This window comes from Electrophorus electricus, chromosome 20 (assembly GCF_013358815.1).
Source record: "Electrophorus electricus isolate fEleEle1 chromosome 20, fEleEle1.pri, whole genome shotgun sequence".
Classification (NCBI taxonomy): domain Eukaryota; kingdom Metazoa; phylum Chordata; class Actinopteri; order Gymnotiformes; family Gymnotidae; genus Electrophorus; species Electrophorus electricus.
In genome coordinates, this window is record NC_049554.1 from 8,733,987 (window position 1) to 8,741,665 (window position 7,679).

The following is a 7,679-nucleotide window of genomic DNA, read 5'->3' on the forward strand; positions in this document are numbered from 1 at the left end:
CTGACTGTTCACTTGATGCCTATCCAACCCCTTGACAGGTACCATTGTGATGAGATAATCCATGTTATTCAGTTCACCGGTCAGTGGTTTTAATGTTGTGGTTGATCTGTGTGTGTGTGAAAAGCACACTTGAAAGCATACTTCTAATCACATAAAATTTTGTGATATATTTCTTTGCTCAAGTTTCACAGTGAATCCTGAGCCTTGTTTCAGTACTTTTAACGCATCTCCCTCATCAGCCCTTATCTCACATATGTTGGATGAGTGGCCACTTGCAGAACAAGTGAGCAGGGTATTCGGCATGACAGACATAGTATAGGAGATTTTTCAGTAGGAATGAACTTGTCCTTGGCAACAATGTCCTCTGGAACACCTGGTGTTGCTAATAAAATATTATTCCTAAATGTTAAAGAAAAATATTGAATCTATTATTTTAAAATGGGCCTATATGACAATGACATATTTAAATGTGAATTTGATAGCTCCAGAGAGTTCTTTTAGAGACATTCATGATCATTAAATAGTCTGTGCCAGATGAAAAAACAGAAACTGACAGTTCCCAAAGACAAAATGTTTAAGGTTTTTAAATGCTTTAGAGTTGTTTTTTGGCACATTGTTTTTGACTAAACCACAGATTTTATTCCATATTTCCATTTTGCTTACTCTTTGACCCCTTAAGTAAGCATATGCCAAAAAGCACATCTCTGTGGTCATGTTGGATATTCTTTCTCTCCTTCAGTACAATTTCCTTCTCACAGTATAATTCTTTTTTTATCCACCTTTGGTGACTGTAGCTTATTGAAAGTTTTCCTTTTTTTGACTCAGTATCATAAACCCACATTGACAAGGACACATTTCAAGTAAAGGATATATATAAGAGGGTAAATTCAGGAATGACATGCATTCTGGCATTATATACATATGTAAATAAGGAAGTGGGGCATATACATCCATGTAGCTGAAATGAAATCAGTTGTGCTGAATTTCATGAAATACACAGATTAATTTAAGATAATTCATTTCATTCTATACTCCTTTTTTATCCCAAGATGATTTTCAATTTGTAACATTAATATTACCATTAACATTAATATAATGCAGATAGAAATGTTTACTAGAAATAAATAAACCATCACTTGACAAAAATAACCAACACAACCTTCACTAACCATCAAGTACAATGAAGATAAATTTAGTCAGCTGTGTATGTATGCAGTATTTGGCTTCGTAAAAGCCTGAATATAGCAGATAAAATATTTTGGTTTTTATATTATTGTATTTATTTTTTTATTATTTTATGAATATATTAAAATGTTTTTATATTGTTTTATTGCTCCCAGTCATGACTTATAAACATTTCACCACCATTAGCTTTTCACCATTTTTATTTTTATTTTTTATCATTACTTCAGGTCACAGCGCCTTCTGGGTAAGTTCATCTCCCAAAGGCTGCAGTTAAAATAATGTCAAGAAATGGAAACATTGTTATAGCAAGTCAATGAGGGGATATTAAAATGAATATTGATACAGAGCCCTAGTGGACAGTGTATTTCCTAAGTTCTGTTTAGTGTGTGAGCGTGAGACAGCATAGACATATTATGGTTATGCTAGACAGGCTATGGTGAAAAACTGGAAGTTGAATTTCAATATAGGATATTTAGTATTAAAGTATTTAAATGACATTTTTGTAATAAATTTATAAAATTACATTTTTTAAATAACTGTTCACTGATGTTTCAGTAAATTGTTATTTTTATAATAACTTGCATTTCTAACCCCCCTCTCTTCTAAATGTATTTTGTGTCATATTGGTGTAATGGTTATCTAAAAAATAATTGCCATAGTGCAAACCCCTCAGTCCATGAATCAGCTACGTCTGTAGTGGTGATCAACACCTGTATAAGGCTTTCATTGTGCTTTTTCTTCTGGTTTCTCATCTACACTGAGATCGGACCTCTCAAACTCATCCAAGTATCATTTTTTATTTTTTCTTATACTTTGTCAAACTTTCATCACATATGTCCACAAACCTAAACATCTTTCCAATCTGAAATGTGTCTCGCAATTCCTGTCTACATATCCCACAGATCTCCTAGACACTATCATCACAGATGTCACAATCTCAGTAACCTCTTTTACTCCCAACATTCAGTCTTCAAAACCACCGAGGTAGAGCCAAACCTTAAGAAGGCCACACTCGACAGCTCCACCATAACCAATTACAGACTGGTATCACTTCTATCTTTCCTCAAAAAAGTTCTTTAATAAGTAGTTTACAATCAATCATCTTTTTTTCCTCACCCAGAACCAGCTGCATGATCCCAATCATTCTGCATGTATTTCTTCTTAGCTTTTTGCTTTAGTATGTCTTATGAAGACACAAAATGAAAAACACAAAATAACACTGCTCTGTTCCGTTCTTCTTTCTTGCAGCCTCATGGATGCTCACCCTAGACTCCCCAGCACCAATGCAGCAGCCATTAACAAACTCCCCTCAATGGCAGATTTAGTCATCTCATCGACACGCCACTGGTCTACAAACCAGCGTATTCAACAGAAACAGCCCTCATAGCAATGATTAAGAAACTTCATACTGCCAAAGCTGCCAAACTGTCATCTGTTTTGATTCTTCTGGACCTTTTGGCAGCCTTTGACACAGTAAACCACAACATTCTCCTTTCTCTCCAACCTTGGTGAGACTGGCCCTGTATGGAAATGGTTTCAGTCATATCTGGAAGAACAGTCCTATCAGGTAACATAGAGAGGATCCACATCTAATCCATGTAGACTCTCCACTAGTGTCCCACAGGGCTCAATATTAGGCCCTCTTCTCTTCTCTTTGTATACTCATTCCCTTGGTGATGCAATATCTTCTCATGGCTTCCTCTACCACTGCTATGCTGACGACAACCAATTAATTCTTCTTTCCCAACCTCCAACATGCAGGTTAAAATCAAGTTAACAATATAAACAAGATGAACAGCCTGTTCCATTTGTTGCAGAAGTCAAGATAAGCCAATGATTTACAACAAGGATTCCACATATTGAAGCAAGTCCTGAAGCCCTACATAGTGCTTGAACACAATGAAATTCAAGTGAGTGTGTGTGTGTGTGTGTGTGTGTGTGTGTGTGTGTGTGTGTGTGTGTGTGTGTGTGTGTGTGTGTGTGTGTGAAACCAGCCAAGAATGGGTTAGCGTATATACAAAACGACCACAATGAATAGATATTATCTCCCACGCTATACTATTTTACTGTTCCCTGCTTAGGATGATGGCCTACTGGCCACTGTTTTTAAAGACCATGAACTCAATTTTGGTGAAGGCTTGAAGTCACAATTATCTTAAGATCACTAATCCAGAGTTTGGGATGTGGCACATAGGCAAGAAAACAGTGCAATGTTGACGTGTTTGGTTATTAAACCTAAATGGTTAGGCTTAGCAAGCACAACCTGTGACTCAAGTGGAGCAAAAGGAGACATTACTGAAACCGTGTTTCCATTTAGCAGGAGTCTTAGGGATTAGCCCAGAAATAGTGCATTCAAGCCACGTTCCAGAATTGGTCACTTCTCAGAAGTATATTTAGATGGTGTTCATCAGTGTGTGTATATATTGGCTATACAACCATATAAGAAACCATATACCATACAAGATTCCACATAAACAAGTATTTTTGAGACTACATTAAATTGGTTTAAGACAAGTGCATCTTAACTTTGTCTCCCTTACTTGTTAGCTACATTAGCCTCATAGTTCCAGAGCCAAACCAAATAAACCAAAATTTAGGACATTTTAATCAATATACTGGCAACAAGACTATTTTTCTATTAGACAAAAATAATGAATGTACCTTTTAGTGTATAGCTATACGGTATAGGCTACCTACATGTGCTCCTTTCAATGCATAGCCATCCTTCTCCAAAATGATGCTGTGACAACAAGCTGTGTAAACATTTATTATAATAAACAATGGAAGATTTTTAAGGTAACTGTTGGACCACTGTGACTTAGATCCTATTATGCATTTGTTGGTAAAGGCAGCAGAGACTAGGAAATGCAAGTGTGAGGATATACGGTTGTTATGGGTATTGTGGTTTTACTTTTAATGATCTGCAGGACCATGCCAGTCAGCCTGGCTATGCGGTATCTATTTTCAATTTTTTGTCCTTCATAATACTTTATGACAGTCTTGCCCTCTTTTACCAAGTATTTATCTGACATAAACCCTTGTTTTAGGAATATTTTAATGTCACAATGAAATAGTAAATATCTTATTTTCTTTGCTGTAATGTGTGAATGTTTAATGCATGTATTTCTTCTTAGCTTTTTGCTTTAGTATGTCTTATGAAGACACAAAAGGAAAAACACAAAATAACACTGCTCTGTTCCTTTCTTCTTTCTTGCAGCCTCATGGATGCTCACCCTAGACTCCCCAGCATCAATGCAGCAGCCATTAACAAACTCCCCTCAATGGCAGATTTATTGTCATCTCATCGACACGCCATTGGTCGACAGCTGGACAGCTATGATTTACTGCTTGGCATCTATAGGCTGGGCTGTGACATGGGTATTTATTGCTAGGTTGTGATTTGCCACTAGCTCTCTTTGAGTTGAATTATGGCATTAGCACTGATGGGATGCAGGAGCAGTCTCAGATTACAGTCATAAAACCAGTCCAGTGGGGAGGGTAAATGTACATTCAGAGAATGTTTGTGTGTGTGCCCTTTTACATCACACAGAAAGTCACATAGAAAAGGCTGTAACTGGAAGGAAACATTACAATAAAAGAGTGAAAGAAAACTTTAAAGACCCATGCATAAAAACATGCATACAAACACAAACCTAAACCAAGAAAAAAAAAATTAATAACTAATACAAAATGTAACTAATAACTAAGTGATGTTTCATGTTTGAAAGGTTCCCACTAAACTTTCAAGAAGTAGAATAGATTATAATAAAAACATTTCTAAATCTTCTTCAATGTGATGTGCATTCAGTGCAGTTGAACACAAATCCTCATATATTTTCTTAAATATTAGCAAGGCTAAATGGTAACACATTTGACTTTTTTCGGCTTGTGAAAAAAAATTGATCTTTAAAAAATATTAGCAATGTGTTTGGCATGATCAGTGGCCAGCAGTTCTACACTTAATTGATAATCCTGTAAAGTTTGATAAAGTTTGATGTGCTAAGTGGTAATACTTTCGCTTTTATTGGACATATCTCTCATATGACATAACTCTGATTCCATCAGCAAAATATATACATACAATTTCCTTATACAGTCAGCACAAATTGTGCGAAGCCTTCTGTAGAGGAAATACCATCCAAGTGTACAAGAAAATAAACCCTACAACTTATATATATGAAAAATCTATTGATGATAAGGCATGCTGCATAATTAGTCTACCAATTTTGTATTAATCACAACCAATTAATCCTTCTTAAAATAACTAGTGTTTATTTCCAAGTCCATATATTATAATGACAAAACAAGGGTAAACTATATTGTATGTTATTAGGAGCTATAGTTTTTTTAACCAGGTATTTTCATAGACCTTGAAACCAAGCTATGATAAAATATTTAGACATTTCTCTTCATTTATACTCTGTACCATTATTCCTTGAGCATGGGTATGGAATAGATATTAACATGAGGTTTGGCAAAAAAAAAAAAAAAAAAAAAAAGCATGAAATGGCATTGCATGCTTTATGGCTGAAATGTCTCATAACAGATTTTATGTCTGCACTAAATTTAATTCCCTGCCTCACGAGGAGCGTCAAAGTGTGAATTATCTCTAGCAGCCTACCAGAACAAGTGTGCGTGTGTATGTATATATGTATGTATGTGTATATATAAAAATATATAAAATTAAAAAAACTCCAGTCTCACCCTTGCATTGAGCGGTTGTTTTATCAGAGGCCTGGGAGTGTAAGCTTGAGAGTACAGTGCAGTATTTTTGCTCTTCTTTGGATTCTTTGGATTCCATTCATGGGATTTGTTGGAACCACTCCTCCAATTTAGGGGTCATAGCCCCAGTGCCCCTATTACCACTGAGACAATCATGGTGTTAACCTTCCATGTTCTTTCTATTTCTTCCTTCACTCACTGGCATTTTCCCAACTTCTTATATTCATTTGGCTGTTTTCATTGCTTGGGACATCCACATCTTCTACCAATGCTGTTTTCTTCATTTTGTACACTATCAAGTTGTCTGGTTCATGTGCCACTACCTTTATATCTTTCTAACATGCTTGGACAAAACAATGTCACAGGTAACCTATTATTCTAATGCAATTTATTTGAAACAGTTTCATTTAAGACAAATTAGCAATTAAACATGATCTCCCATTTGCACTGAACTGTATGCATACTGTAGACTGTATTGAAATGAGTTTGCTTTTTCATTACAATTGAAAAATGTTAACAATATTGTCGCTTACTTAACAACTAACAACCACATATTTAAAAATCACATTTAGGTCATATAACCTAAAATCTGTTTTAGATTTTGTCTGGTTTAAGTCCTACAAATAATAAATGAAATAAACAAAATTTCTATGAAATGAAGAATCATAAAAAGATGCAATAGGTAGTACATCACCTTTTTCAACAATTAAAGCACGCATGGATTTGTGGTATGGCATAATTCCATTTCCAAATACACCAATTGTACCAACAATCTCCTTTAAAGGTTTTAGATAATTCGCTTCTATTATCCACATTACAACCAAGTAGTCCTGTACTACATATGAATCTTAGGAATGACCAAATGACATGCAGTTCACAATTCTCCAATAGGATTGAGACATTTCAATAAAATTGTTTTAAGAAGATACATAATTAAGACATTTCAGTAACTTCATCTGTTTTTTTAAAAAAAATGTGTGTTACATTCAAATAGGTTAACTATACCTGTTACAAAATGTGGAGCTATGTAAGGAATAAGAAATTACATTAAATTGTCATGTAATTCAGGTTTTTCAAGACAACATTCAGAGTTCAGTTTCCCAAAATCACCAGTTAAAATTGTCTTAAAATTGATTTCAGTGTGTTCAAAATCACACTCACTATGACTGAGACACTTTTGGCCAAATGCACCCAAATATATAGAAGTGTTCATATGTCCTTCAGTCCTTAACAAAGCCAACCTTGAAGGAAACAGTAGCTTTAGAATCTACCCTGCTGCATAAAATATATTATAGTAATGTATGGGCACAGCTAGGCAAGTTCTGCCCTTGGCTTCATGCTAAAATAATTGCACTGAGCCCTTTGCCCTTTCCTTTGGCTGCAGTCCTGGGGTCATCCTGAGTCCTGCTGGTGATTGGCTCAGCAAGGGTTTCTGGAAGCCATAAAGAATGAGAACAGCACCATCTTGTGGGGTAAGCAAATTTGTTCAACATATTTTATGGACACTGATCCATGATTGTTTTCACTGTTTACATTATCTATTCTATTCTTTAGCTACACAGTAAGCATGCAAAGATACAGCTATTCCAATCAGAATTCCAATGCATTAAATAATGTACCGTTTCATGACTGAAGAACCTTTTCAGAACACTGTGTAGCCTAAAGAAAGAAAGCAGATCAACAAATTCAGGCATTGAGCTCATCAAATTCTGGCATATCCTTCCCAGATTGTTTTCACTGAGTAATGTTCAAAGACATTCAGTCATGTCAAC